General features: G+C 44.4%; 1 protein-coding gene across 1 annotated transcript in view; it reads left to right on the plus strand.

Annotated features, from left to right (window-relative positions):
* LOC126236010 (ryanodine receptor) overlaps positions 1 to 15,069 on the plus strand; it is a 702,826-nt gene that overhangs the window by 117,517 nt on the left and 570,240 nt on the right. The gene's annotated exons all lie outside the window — the stretch shown is intronic.

Below are 15,069 nucleotides of genomic sequence, written 5' to 3' on the forward strand. Positions count from 1 at the left end.
TGACGGTTTGGATGTACCGTGCACTATTCAGTGTCCCCTCGACGATCACCAGTGGTGTACGGCCAGTGTAGGAGATCGCCCCCCACACCATGATGCCGGGTGTTGGCCCTGTGTGCCTCGGTCGTATGCAGTCCTGATTGTGGCGCTCACTTGCACGGCGCCAAACACGCATACGACCATCATTGGCACCAAGGCAGAAGCGACTCTCATCGCTGAAGACGACACGTCTCCATTCGTCCCTCCATTCACGCCTGTCGCGACACCACTGGAGGCGGGCTGCACGATGTTGGGGCGTGAGCGGAAGACGGCCTAACGGTGTGCGGGACCGTAGCCCAGCTTCATGGAGACGGTTGCGAATGGTCCTCGCCGATACCCCAGGAGCAACAGTGTCCCTAATTTGCTGGGAAGTGGCGGTGCGGTCCCCTACGGCACTGCGTAGGATCCTACGGTCTTGGCGTGCATCCGTGCGTCGCTGCGGTCCGGTCCCAGGTCGACGGGCACGTGCACCTTCCGCCGACCACTGGCGACAACATCGATGTACTGTGGAGACCTCACGCCCCACGTGTTGAGCAATTCGGCGGTACGTCCACCCGACCTCCCGCATGCCCACTATACGCCCTCGCTCAAAGTCCGTCAACTGCACATACGGTTCACGTCCACGCTGTCGCGGCATGCTACCAGTGTTAAAGACTGCGATGGAGCTCCGTATGCCACGCGCAAACTGGCTGAGACTGACGGCGGCGGTGCAGAAATGCTGCGCAGCTAGCGCCATTCGACGGCCAACACTGCGGTTCCTGGTGTGTCCGCTGTGCCGTGCGTGTGATCATTGCTTGTACAGCCCTCTCGCAGTGTCAGGAGCAAGTATGGTGGGTCTGACACACCGGTGTCAATGTGTTCTTTTTTCCATTTCCAGGAGTGTATATCTGTCCAATGAATACCTGTTTACCATCTGCATTTGTTCTTGGTGTAGCAATTTTGATGGCCAGTAGTGTATTTCAGCCAGTGTACGAATAGAACGTGAAGAGCTCAGAAGTGGATCAGTACAGGGTATAGGCGACAGATAGTACATTTGGACTGCAGCTGAACTTATAGCCGGTAGAGACGGTCAGGCGCCTAGCCTAGCCGTGGACAGCGGCCAACAGGATTATGACGACAGCAGGCCAGGGCTGACGCCATTAGCTGCGCCTGCACGGCACGTACTTGCTGAGCGAGGCGAATCAGAGCGCTGAAGCCCTGTCCGGTAGCACGAAGTGTAGCAGCGATCGAGAGGCGGAGAGAGCTCTTCCGAAGCAACCTCTGACTGCTGGCGCCAAGGGAAAGGAAATCTGTAGCTGTGCTCTAGTCCAATGACAAGTTCTGCGTGTCAATAGGATGGCAGCTAGATTGGTTACAGAGTTGACTGACTTGCGGGAAATGCTTATAAACGCAAGCAACAATCTTAATTGGCGTCGGTGAAATAGGTCTACCATCGACATTAAAAATCTTTCTTCTTCCTTCCATATTATCAAAGACATCAGATGCTCAACATTGATCTTTCAGCCGTATTTATTGCTGTTAGTTTTACACTCTCGATTTTGTAGCTAAACAGCCTAAAGATAAAGCTATCCAGCTTCTAAAGCGATGCACACGATAGCGTGTAAAACTGACACCAATAAATACAACTGAAGGCAAAAAACAATGCCTTTTGTAAAAAGTGTTTCGTCCACATGCGAAATTCCAAGAATCTGTTTTTAGCACAGTTCTATGAGCCTAACATAATACTGCTATACGAACCTAGACTAAAAAGATAAGACCAATACAGTTTCAGACTATTAACAGTTTTCACAGCACACTACAACGTTACGTGTATGGAGGCGAGCTAATCGGCCCCCCAGAACTGCAACGAGGTGAGGTGGATTTGATGCACGGCTGAAAGCGAGCGGGGCTCGGGGCTCCACGCCAGCCAGGGACGAAGACCTTAGTCAAATATTTATGCAAATCAGAATACATCTGCGACCTCAGAAAAATGATGCACATCAGAGACACAGCAATATTTCAATATCTTTAAAACTACAGAAGTTAATATGTCACAGCGAATAAACATGTGCACAATATTTCTACAAATTAACAACTTTTAATTGCCTAAGGTGATTTCAACAAACGACATCTCACATGATAGCATTGCACTATAGAGCTGTCATCCATGAAAGCAATGTATCTGTATCTGTTTTATTTATTCATTTATGACCTCTTTTGTATATCTTTTGTTATGGAAATTTTTGTCAGAACATCATACTCTCTACATTTGTACAGCAAATGAACACAGCATCAGTACCTCATATTTTGTCATACCTGTACATTTCTTTAATGAACAATTTACTATTTCGCCAGTAATTTTACTTAGATATTGATTGCAAGTGCTATTAAAACCTGTACTAATTTAAAAGTGGTCAAATACATGTGTTAGCGAATACCATAATTAAAAAGAGATCCAAAACAATACTTCACGACAATCCGTTGTCATTTATCGTGAGCACACTTGCGCAAAAATACTAGCTTATTTATCTATAAACTAACTATTACTTAAATTTATTGTAAATGATGCGAGTATAACCGAATTTTTACGACATTTCTTTATTTAAATATTGTTGTAATATGTTAGTGTAGTTTGGGAAGTGGTGAACTTGAATCAAATCATGTTTGTAGAGCTTGAGGACGATGTATTTTTGGTGGCGATGACCCTCGGCCAGTGAAAAAGCAGACAGTAGCGGAATGCTATGGGAGTCAAGTGCAGATTGAGACTTTTCGAGTGAAGATCTCAAGGGACCGATTCTGCACACTTTTACGATTGTGCTCGAAGAAGACAATCCTGCCTGTTTGATTCGGACATATAGGTGATTGATTCTGGGCAGTGAACGGGCGCTACCATACTTTAATTTTTTAAGGGACTTTTATATTTTGAAATTCTGAATGTGCTCCACTGCAGGACTCTAACATTTGCCGCTTGATTTACGGAAATGAGAATAGACAGAGTATGAGTTACTGTTCTTTGTATCACGTCCATTAATTTATGAATAATCATGTTGAACTCTAAACTGTGTTGAGCTGATGAATATTTCGTGTATTGTGATTACGAAATGGACTTAGTTTTTCGTACCTTTGAGGACTATTTAGTTTGCGGATTTTGCTACATCGTCGTGAATCTCTTAACGTAACTTTACTGCATTTGCTAAGTGTATTTTTTTTTTTTTTTTTGTACGGTAAATCTGTATTGAAGGACCACTCTCACTTTATTTGAGTTATCTCTTCTTGAATAAACATTATTGATCATAATTCTCTGTCGTCTACATCAATTACAGCCGTTAGAATAGAAGCCTTGTTATTAAATTAATCAATTAACTTTTGTTTTGTATTTCTGTGTAATTTATTAATTCGCAAATTCTAGTCAATGCATACGCTATTTGACTGCAGGACCACAGCTACAGCTTATTATTTGTAAAGAATTAGCTGCGGGGCACGAAAGCAAACGTCGACGCTGTGACTACATCGAGCTATTCTTTTTAAACAGAGCTGCGCCTAGCCCAAGTACCTACGGTACGAGCAATATCAGGCAATGTTGCAATTGGCTTGCTCGTATGGGATGCTGTTTAGAAGAGCAACTACTTAGCAGTAACCGTTAGGTACAGTCAAAATACAAACAGTACTTTCTTGCAGGCGCCGAACGTAAGTAGAAGACGAGGGTACCTGCATGCACTGCAAGTAAAACGTGTTCTCTGCCACACACGGTTCAGCAATTTACGATAATGGTTGTTGAACCGTGATTCATTTTCAAAGAATATACTTAAGAATTTATTTTATTTACAAGCGATTCATCAAGAACATTAACACATTTAACCACACTATGTAAGCATGGAAGTAGTTGCCAGGGTCTAACTGATGAAATCATAACCAAATTCCTTTTAACAAATGGGAATTTTATTCACTTTAATAGTGCCTAAAAGCATTTTTTAAAAGAAACATTTAAAATTATAATCAGAAAGCACTCTCTAAATGTCAAAATTACAATTTATTCAGAGGCAGAAAGAAACAAGTTTTGACTGTATGAACTTTCGGGCAGAGAACCTTGCCACTCCTTTTTGACACGGCCGTAGTTACGACCACTCACAACAGCCTCTGAAAGACTACACTGGTGTAAATATGCAACACACCAGATAACTTTAATCTAAGAGTTTCAACAATTTACACAAGCACACAAACTATGCACCACCACATAGGAGGGATGGAAATGGTACAAAACACTAACAATTGAAATATTAACTTTGCCACCGAAGGTGCAACTTGATTTTAACTTCTAAGAAAAGTCTTACGGTGAAAGGGTGGCAACTTTATATACTAAAATGATCATTTAAATAAAAGCCCATGAAATGCAATCTTATATAAAATTCTACAAGGTTGGCCAAACAATAGTTAAGATGCTCTACAGTACACAGACACCGCCTCTCAAGATCGTAGGCAATAATATCAAAGTTTCCAAAGATCAAAACATATTTCAGGTACTAGGCCGTTACACTCCAAGCAATAACTTGGTCAACACACCAAACTCGACAAACATGACAGAGGCAGCTACTAACGTACGGTACATTGATAGGGAGATTACCGAACAACCCGAATCGCAGGTTGCCCTAACCCGCCCCTACTCCACAAGGGAAAACCGACCACCCAATTTATAAACAACCACCTTCCCGCGGGTGGGCAAACGGAGAAGAATGGTGGGACGACCCTAAAGCAAAACGGCTGGTGACCTCACCAAGAAAACAAGTAGAATTAAAAAGAGCAAACCAAACAACATATCACCAATCACTTAACTTGTAATAAACTGCGATTTCTCGAGAAGACCTGACGCAGCACCCCTAAATCGCTCTCCGAACCATTCGCTGCCAGCCGCTTCAACGGACGCAGGAAGGCCCGCCGATCTCCCGTCTCGCGGCGTCGGAGCTCGCACCGGCCAGACTGATGTCGTGGGTTGACTCCTGTTGCTCTCGTGTCGACCGCGAAGTCACGACCCCTCTCTATACGGCGCGGCCCAATGGACTCACGCTCAAGACGGACAAGTCATCTCGTGTCTCAGTGCGCGACCAATCAACCGATCGATCCAACCGCCAGTGACCATTGCCTGAGCAAACTCGAGCAGACTGGCGGCCTAACGCGCAGACTCAGATGCAGGAACTAAGCCCCGACCGGGCGACCACTCGCTGAGTTCTCTTACTGGCGGGGTGGAAAGACTCTCATTTTTGCCGGCTTTAAAGGTTAATCCGAACGACAGACATACTAGCACTCCGACCGACAGACAGACACTAACTGCCTAACAAAAGCGGACGAGGGACAGACTAGCCAGCTGGGAACGAGAGACTGACCCCAGACTGGATCCCTGGCGAGCTCATAGCGCCCCGTAAATGCACGTGACAAGGCAACCTTTCCCCTTTCCCACCAGAGGGAGACACCAAAGCTGCGATTGCCACAGCGGCGCCACCGCCAGAAACGGAGGGCGACTGCTTCACACTACGCGCTGCGACGCGCTCTTCAAAACAGCAATTTTTACCACGGTTCAGTTGAGACGACTAAAAGATCGGAGTTGTACCTCAGTGGGGGGACAGGCGTTCAAAGCTGAGTGAGTAGCATATTACTTGCCCTACGTAACGGTGGCAGCGACGTAATGAAAATTCCAGCCCATACGGAGTCGCGGTTGGAACAGTCAAGGGAGGAACTGACAGTAGGCCACAAAGTACTTTCCTGCACACTCGGTACGGTAGGTCGCGGAGTATGCACGCAGATGTAGACCAGCGCTCTACGTTCCTGCCCAGCGCAGATTTCTCGCGCCTAACACCGGAGAGTGGCCGGTTAGCTTGCGCCGCCGAGCCCTCGACACTTGACAGCAAGCAGCTGGGTCCGGCAGGTAGCCGCTGGCGGGCCGTGCGCCTATCGATTGCAGCGGGGATGGCATCACGTGAGGCCACGCGTGGCGCACACCGCACGCTGCAGGCAGCCGCCGCATCTCCTCACCATCCCAGGGTCACGCCACTCTCATAAAACTACTCAAATGTTTAAACAATGGCTTCTATTCAAGACACTAAACATCCATCTCACTGCAGTCGTGGACTGTGCGGCTGGTCCCGGCGGAGGTTCGAGTCCTCCCTCGGGCATGTGTGTGTGTGTTTGTCCTTAGGGTAATTTAGGTTAAGTATTGTGTAAGCTTAGGGACTGGTGACCTTAGCAGTTAAGTTCCATAAGATTTCACACACATTTGAACATTTTAACATCCATCTCAACGTAATCTGTCAAGCTTACATCACGTTACTGATCACTCTGCATCCACATCTACATTACAGTTCTCTATGAACTGCCTGTCAGAGGAGTCACCGAACCGCCTAGAAGCTATTTGTCTACCATTTCACTCTGGAACAGCACGCGGGAAAAACGAACCGTGCGAGCTCTGATTTCTCGTATTTTTATTATGATGATCATTCCCCCCTATATACGTCGGGTCCAAGAAAATATTCTCGGAATGAAATTTTCACTCTGCAGTGAAGTGTGCTCTGATATGGTTCAAATAGCTCTAAGCACTGTGGGACTTAACATCTGAGGTCATCAGTCCCGTGGAACTTAGAACTGCATAAACTTAACTAACCTAAGGACATCACACACATCCATTCCCGAGGCAGGATTCGAACCTGCGACCGTAGCAGCAGCGCGGTTCCGGACTGAAGCGCCTAGAACCGCTCGGCCACAGCGGCCGGCGGTCTGATATGGAATTTTCTGGAAGATTAAAACTGTGTCCCGGACCGAGCGGCTAACTCGGGCCCTTTGTCTTACGCGGGCAAGAGCTGTACTCACTGAGCTACCCAAGCATGACTCCCAAACTACCCTCTCAACTTTACCGCCGTTAGTACCACGTCTCCTACTTTCCAAACTTCACAGAAGCACTCCTGTGAAACTTGCAATACTAGCGCTCCTGGAAGAAAGGACATTGCAGAGACTTCGCTAAGCCAAAGTCTTGGGGAAGTTTCATATCTGCGCACACTCCGCTGCAGGGTGAAAATTTCATTCTGTAAACATCCCCTAATCTGTATGTAAGCCGTGTGTCCACAATATCCTTTATTCCAGGAGCGCTAGTATTGTAAGTTTTGCAGGAGAGCTTCTGTTAAGTTAGGAAGGTATCAGGCGAGCTAGTGGGGAAAGTAAAACTGTGAGGACGGGTCCTAAGTCGTGCTTGGGTAGCTCAGTCGGTAGAGCCCTTTCTCGCGATAGACAAAGGTCCCGAGTTCGAGTCTCGGTCCGCACACAGTTTTAATCTGTCAGGAAGTTCTAGAAAGTTAGTGTTTGAAATTCCATGGGAAGATATTGCTGCAACTAAAAAGTCTTTGTTTCAACGATTGCGACCGCAATTTTCGTATTATCCCTCTCTGTCCCGTTGCGCGAAACTTTTAGATGTGCTCCTATAATAGTATCTGAAGCGCATCCCAAACAGCGCAACAGTACTCCAGACGAGTGCGGACAATCGTACTGTACAGAGTCTCTTTAGCAGACCTCTTGCACTTTCTACGTCTTCTACCAATAAATTGCAGTCTTTGGTTTGCTTCCCCCACAACATTATGTATGTGCTCGTTCCAGTTTAAATCGTCCGTAATTATAATCCCTAAGTACGAGGATAATCCCAAAAGTAAGGTCTCCTATTTTTTAAGTACCTAGGCCTGTTTATTTCTACAATGGTTTACATCAGTTTACAGCTTGAACATTTAGATATTTTTCGACATAATCACCATTTCTGTCGATGCATTTTTGTAGACTCTGTGGCAGTTTTTGTATGCCCATGTTATACCAGCTCGCCGCCATGCTGTGCAGAAAGTTATGAACCTCTTCTTTCACCTCTTCGTCGGAGCTGAATCGCTTTCCTGCCAAATGTTCTTTAAACCTAGGGAGCAGATGATAGTTAATGGGCGCCAAGTCAGGACTATAGGGTGGGTGGGTGATTATGTTCCACTGCAATTGTTGAAAGAGAGCAACGGTTTGCCGAGCAATGTGTGGGCGAGCGTTGTCATGGAGAATGTGTACGCCCTTGCTCAACATTCCTCTTCTCCGGTTCTGAAATGCCCGTTTGAGATTTTTCAGAGTCTCACACTACCTGTCAGCGTTAATTGTGGTCCCAGCGATTCACCTCCGACGACGAGGTGAAAGAAGAGGTTCGTAACTTTCTGAACATCAATGGCGGTGAACTGGTATGACATGGGCATACAAAAACTGCCACAGCGTCTACAAAAATGCATCGACAGAAATGATGATTATGTCGAAAAATAGCTAAATGTTCAAGCTGTAAACTGATGTAAACCATTGTAGAAATAAAAAGGTCTATGTACTATAAAAATAGGAGACCTTACTTTTGGGATTACCCTCATATTTCGTTGAATTGAGCGCCTTTAGATTTGTGTGATTTATCGTGCAACCGATAGTTCCTTCTGGAACTCATGTAGATGACCTCACACTTTTCATTATTTAGACTCAATTGTCACTTTTCGCATCATAGAGATGTTGTCTAAATCATTTTGCAATTGGTATTGATCATTTGATGATATTATATGACGGTAAATGACAGAACTATCTGCGAAAAATTTAAGAGGACAGCTCGGGTTGTCTGCTAAATTTTTTTATATAGATCAGGAACAGCAGCGGCCCTTGACCAGAAATCACTTCTGTTTCACTCGATAACTTTCCGTGAATTACTATGATCTGTTGACATTTCTGACAGGAAATCACGAATCGAGTCGCAGAACTGAGACGATACTCCACAGGCACGCAGTTTAATCAGAAGTCGCTTGTGAGGAACTGTGTCAAAAGTCTTCTGGAAATCTAAAAATATGGAATCAGTTTGACATCCCCTGTCGATAGCACTCATTACTTCGTGAGAATAAATGGCTAATTGTGTTTCACAAGAACGATATTTTCTAAATCCGTGTTGGCTTTTCGTCAATAAATCGTTTTCTTCGAGGTAATTTATAACGTTCCAGCACAGTATATGTTCCAAAACCCTATTGCAAATCGACTTTAGTGAGATGGGTGTGTAACTTAGCAGATTACACCTGTCTCCTTTCTTGGGAGTTGGAGTGCGCTGTGTAACTTTCCAGTCTTTAGGTACGGAACTTCAGTTGAGCGAGCGCTTGTATATGATTACTGAGTATGGAGCTATTGTATCAGCATACTCTAAAAGGAACCTAACTGGTATACATTCTGGACAGGAGCCCTTGCCTTTATTAATGCAATGGCGTGCTCTCGGGTGTTCAGATGATTCCAGTTTCCTGTGCGATATTTCGACGATGGACCCAGATGCACTCCAACCGAATGGTTGGGGTGGAGGGTGCAGTTACACGTAATAACACAGCTCGTAGCACCTGAAGAAGAGGATTGGGTATTTGCCCGGCTGATTCTAAACCGCCAACACAATATCCGAATTATTTCGCCCTTAAATATTACAATGACACAATACAGTACCATCACTCTACATATGCGTACATACATCGCAGATCTCTGTCAAGTGCATGCCGAGGGTAGATGCAATTGTACCACGTACTACGGTCGCGCCACGAGGTATCAAATACCAGAGGGACGAAGGGACGGTAAAAGGGACCTACCCTAACCGACCGTGAGGGCAACAAGAGTAGCCATGTAGCACCGGCGAACAATGTCTCAGTGCCAGGACGGTAAGTGGGGCAATGTTGCCAGCTGGGTTGTTGCATCGGTGGCAACTGATATGAGGAGAGGCTGCTGCTACTTCTCTTGGCACGCGGGTAAAAGTAGGGTTTATCCTCGTTCCAATAGCGTAGAAAGCGTGGATAGAACGATTGCTTAAGTGCCTTTGCGCCCGCTCTAACTAGTCTATTCTTAACTGTGCGGTCCCAACGGGAGTTGTAAGTAGGGGATTGTAGCATATTTCTAGATTCCTCACTGCTCAAGACATGCTCAGAACATCGTCACGTAGCCCCACAGATCATATACAAGATAGGGAGAGCTTCGCTGTCAGCGATCTGGAAACTCAACGTTTCGGAACACCACAAACTGCCCGGTCGGTCGGTCCTTCGGGACGGCCGCCGAGTCTCTTCAGCGAGTGATGGCCAGGTCTCCCCCCAAAAACCAAGATCATGAGACAGCACCCTCATAAAAATATCAGAAAAATTACATTATACCGTGGATTGAAAAGAGAAAGGCAGGACATGAGAAACACAGAGAGGACATTACTATGAGGATATAGGGCCCTAGAAAGGAAGGCGAGATTTAATGGAAGGAAAATCAAGAGCTGTATACACAGGCGAATAAACTGACAGATTAAATGAGGGAAAAATGCGTAAGTTTGTCCAGTATATTCGTTTGTACAGCTCCTGATTATTCTTCTATCATTTTCGCCTTCCTTTCTCGGGTCCTATGTCTTCATAGTAATGTTGTCTCTTACTTGCTCATCTTTTTCGTCTCCGTTGTCAATCACCATATAACTCAGAAAAAAATATTTATATTCTCATGAGAGTGAGTGGCCTGTGTACCATCCATTGATGAATTTATGCAGTCCCCACCAAAACTGTTTTCGGACATTGTATCTGACAAGCGGGGCTAGGTAATGATGGTTTCACTAGGTATTAGGTGTTATTTTGTTTTGTTACTGAGATATTTGTATATTGAACTGGCGCTGTAGAACCACTCGTATAGATTTCTATCTAGTGTTGGGTGGTATAATATCTACTGCTTGAGTGAGATGAGACGCTGATCTTTTGTATGGAAGATTTTAGTTGTCAAGAAGGATCTGGATCACCACGATATGTGTGAAACAAGTTACAAGAGACTTGAATCAACTGGGACTAGCCACAGAAATCATGATGGAAAAATGTACACAAGAGTAACATTTGCTGACAGGGACTTGAAACATGTTAATAAATAGAAGACAATGCCAACAGACGGGTACGGGTCCGGGGAAGTTAGAACATGGAGAGGTTTTAGGAGTGGAAAAGGTACGAAACTGAGAAGCATAGGCTATATGTGATCGAAAGAAAACACAAAGTCATCTGAATAAATGTAAATAAACAGGACAGCTCTATTGCATACACTAACGAGGCAACCGCGGAGGTGCCAAAATTTGTGGAGGGGAGAAGTAGGCGACAAACTATGGGAAAAACTTCGAAAATCTCGACAAAATGGGTTTTACAACTTACACTGTTCGAGGATTATTCTCCTGGCCAACGCAGTATAAAAGCAACTGCAGTATAATCGGTCAAACTAAATGAATGGGATAAATGTCGATGAAATCAATGAGGATGTAATTATGTGCTATGTTAGCAGCGAAAACCGTTCAGATATACTTAATCTGCAATTTATAACTATTCTGTGAAAAATTTAAAATTTTTCCACGCTAAGACACTAACGCGGATGTCCAACTTGTGGTGTGTATCGCTATCAGTCTCCGCAGTCACTTAGGTGGTTTGGGCGCTCTTACCAAACCGAACTAAAGATTCAATGTCAACTGCATTTTCTTCCTATTTTTTTTCAAACAAACCACCAGAGGTTTCCCCTACAGGAAAAGTATCACCAGAAGATGTGACTGACGCACTTGATGCCTTGACCCCATTCATTTAATTCCAGTCGACATACTTCTACAAGAGTTATCTGCAAGTCACAGTGTGCTGTCAGGTGGATGTAGACAGTGCAGCCGTCTCGTTTCCTGCCTCTCCCAGTTTCTCTAATCTTACCCTCGTTCCTTATGCAAGATGTATGTTGAAAGAAAAAGTTTGTTCGTACATTCGTTTCGAATGTGGGCTCTCTCAGAATTTTGTTGAGTAAGGCTCTGGTTGTGGTCCACGAAACTCTTCTGTTTCTAACGTCTCGGCCGGCCGCAGTGGCCAAGCGGTTCTAGGCGCTTCAGTCTGGAGCCACGCGACCGCTTCGGTCGCAGGTTCGAATCCTGCCTCGAACATGGATGTGTGTGATGTCCTTAGGTTAGTTAGGTTTAAGTAGTTCTAAGTTCTAGGGGAATGATGACCTCAGATGTTAAGTCCCATAGTGCTCAGAGCCATTTGAACCATTATTTTTTTTTTTTTTTTCAAACGTCTCGTCCAGAACTGCGCTGGACATCTCGGGAACTGTATCCTTCCACCGTTGTTTTCCTTGCTTGTCCTTCGGCCTTCCGTTATTTGGTAGTAGATTTCTGTTTACATGTTGCCGAAGTAGGTATTTTTCTCGCAATCCTACTTTACATATTTTAATTCGGCACCAAGTATTCCGGGGTGCATGTCCTTTTGGTTCTTTCGACAAGACCTTTAATGACACCTCTCTTTTGTTGTGGATGGTGATTACAGTTCTTCAGTAAATATCTGTCCGTGTGCCTTACTTTTCGAAAAACCTTATGTTCCACACTTCCATCGGTCTGTCTCATAACTAAAATATCCAAGAAAGGTAAGTTGTTGTCATTTTCTGTCTCCCTGGAGAACTGGATTTTTGGGTTTATATCATCTGGAAAACCAAATAATTCGTCCAAAGCTTTCTTACCATGTGGCCAGAACACAAATGAGTCATCCACAAACCGATCCCAGCGAGATTGTTTCTTATTTGCTTTTTCTAAAGCTGACTTCGAATTTCCCCATACAGGAAGTAGCTATCGCAGCACCTAATGTATTTCCCATAGCTACACCACCAAGTTGTTCATAAAATTCATCATCCCATTGGAACTGACAGGAAGTAAGGCAATGTCTGAAAAGAACAGGCAAACCTCCTGGAAAAATATTCGTTATAAAAATCATGTTAAAATTCAAATGTGTGTGAATTCCTAAGGGACCAATCTGCTAAGGTCATCGGTCCCTAGACTTACACACTACTTAAACTAATTTAAACTAACTTACGCTAAGGACAACACACACACCCATGCCCGAGGGAGGACTCGAACCTCCGGCGAGAGGGGCCGCGCAATTCGTGACATGGTGCCTCTAACCGGCCTATAAAAATCATAATTCGTTGACTAGGATCATAGTGAACAGAGAGACTATGTCTAAACTTACAAGAATATCTTCAGGAGAGAGAATAGCCCTTGAATCCTCTCAACAAAATGATGTGAGTCTTTTATATATGAGTCAGTTATCCCAATATACGGCAGCAAATGGGTTGCCAGATATCTTGCTATTCCGTACGTGGGAGAATTTATATCACTCACAAAATGTCAAAATGAGTTTCGTGGACCATTAACGTATACCCCAAAAGGTTTACCAGCAGAAATGTCATCCGAACCTGAAAGCCTTCATTGTGTCAAAATATAACTTTCGCTGGAAGCATTTAGTTTTTTGGCACTTTCTCAGCAATAGATATAATTGTTTTAATACGCTTTTATAAGCAGTATTTATATAATTCCGTACCTCTACAGAACGTCAGATTATTGGACAAAGCAAGTTTTAATGTTTTATCACTTTTGCTTAATCCGGTGGTGGTACATTTTCCCTAGAGGCTGTATTTTTCCAATTGTTTGAGAAAAACTTACAAAGGAGACCTTCAAACGTGATTTTCTTGAATAACTCGAAAACCGTGGCCTCCGGCACAAATATTATAAAACATTGATTATAGAGAAAACTATTGCAGTGAGTTACGTATTAACATACTGTCTCTCATAATCTTCGTCATTCATCGAGTATTAGATCTCACGACCATCGTATTTTTACCAGATAGATACACAGGTTGATTTAGCTGCCCCTACACATGCGTTTTATGCAGCCTGCAATGCCTTCAAAAAACTAACCACGGAAGTTTCATATTCTCTCACTTGTTACGCACAAAATAATAACCGCGCGGGATTAGCTGAGCGGTCAGGGGCGCTGCAGTCATGGACTGTGCGGCTGGTCCCGGCGGAGGTTCGAGTCCTCCCTCGGGATGGGTGTGTGTGTTTGTCCTTAGGATAAGTTAGGTTAAGTAGTGTGTAAGCTTAGAGACTGATGACCTTAGCAGTTAAGTACCCATAAGATTTCACACACATTTGACCATTTTTGAACGAAATAATAGTCTTACAGAAAAATTAACAGAAGCTTTTTGTAGGAAATTCAACGTAGTCATATTTTGTAGTGAGATACATTTTTCCCTAGAGGCTGTATTTTTCCAATTGTTTGAGAAAAACTTACAAAAGAGACCTTCAAACGTGATTTTCTTGAATAACTCGAAAACCGTGGCCTCCGGCGAAAACTTATCTAGACACAAAATTTGACTGCAATAAATTTTCTACAATAAAGTCATGTTCATTTTTTCTGTAAGTATAATAGCTTGCTCCTGGTGAGCGAGAGAATATCAAAATCTTGCATGTGATGTCTGAAGGTTTTGCAACTTCCATAAAACCAATAGTATTTTGACACAAGTAAGTACTCTGAAACAGAGGACAATTCGGATCTGCTCGGTAATGATATCACTTCTTAGCTTCAACCTGTAATTTCACCGATTTACTCTCGAAAAATGCCTGTTCGACAATTTTTCGGTGTAGCTGAAACAACTTTACATGTGGAACGAAATATTACTTCTCTCCACATGTTCATCGTTGTAACGAAACATTGCAGAAAGTGTCAAGACTGTAATAAGGAAACCTTGACTAAGAACAATGAAATTAAGCTAGGATGAAAATAAACTGAACAGTACATCAGAAGTCGCGTGCAAATGGGTGCCGTCTTCAGTCAGCTGACTGAGATATTCACTTCAATATACTGATGTCATGCACGGTCTCTGTCACGTACGGTCTCAGGTGCTGCACAAACATGGTGCTCCGTTTCGAGTTATGGCCGCTTTCGCAGCTCGCAGCCTGGAATGGAGAGCGGGCAAACAGCAGGCAGGGCAGCAGCAGCGGGCCGTTATTGCGGGCCGCTTGTCGTGTAATGGCCCCGGGCCGCCCGGAGCCCCACAATGGCCGCGCTGGGCCGCCCGCGCTGCGGTAACGAGCGCCCAAACACCTGCTCTTCTCCGGCGCTCTGCAGGCTAGTTTGGCTTTCATTTCTCACCCTTCTACGTCCCCACACGAGCACACGTGCACACGACCAACGC

This window comes from Schistocerca nitens, chromosome 2 (assembly GCF_023898315.1).
Source record: "Schistocerca nitens isolate TAMUIC-IGC-003100 chromosome 2, iqSchNite1.1, whole genome shotgun sequence".
Taxonomy (NCBI): domain Eukaryota; kingdom Metazoa; phylum Arthropoda; class Insecta; order Orthoptera; family Acrididae; genus Schistocerca; species Schistocerca nitens.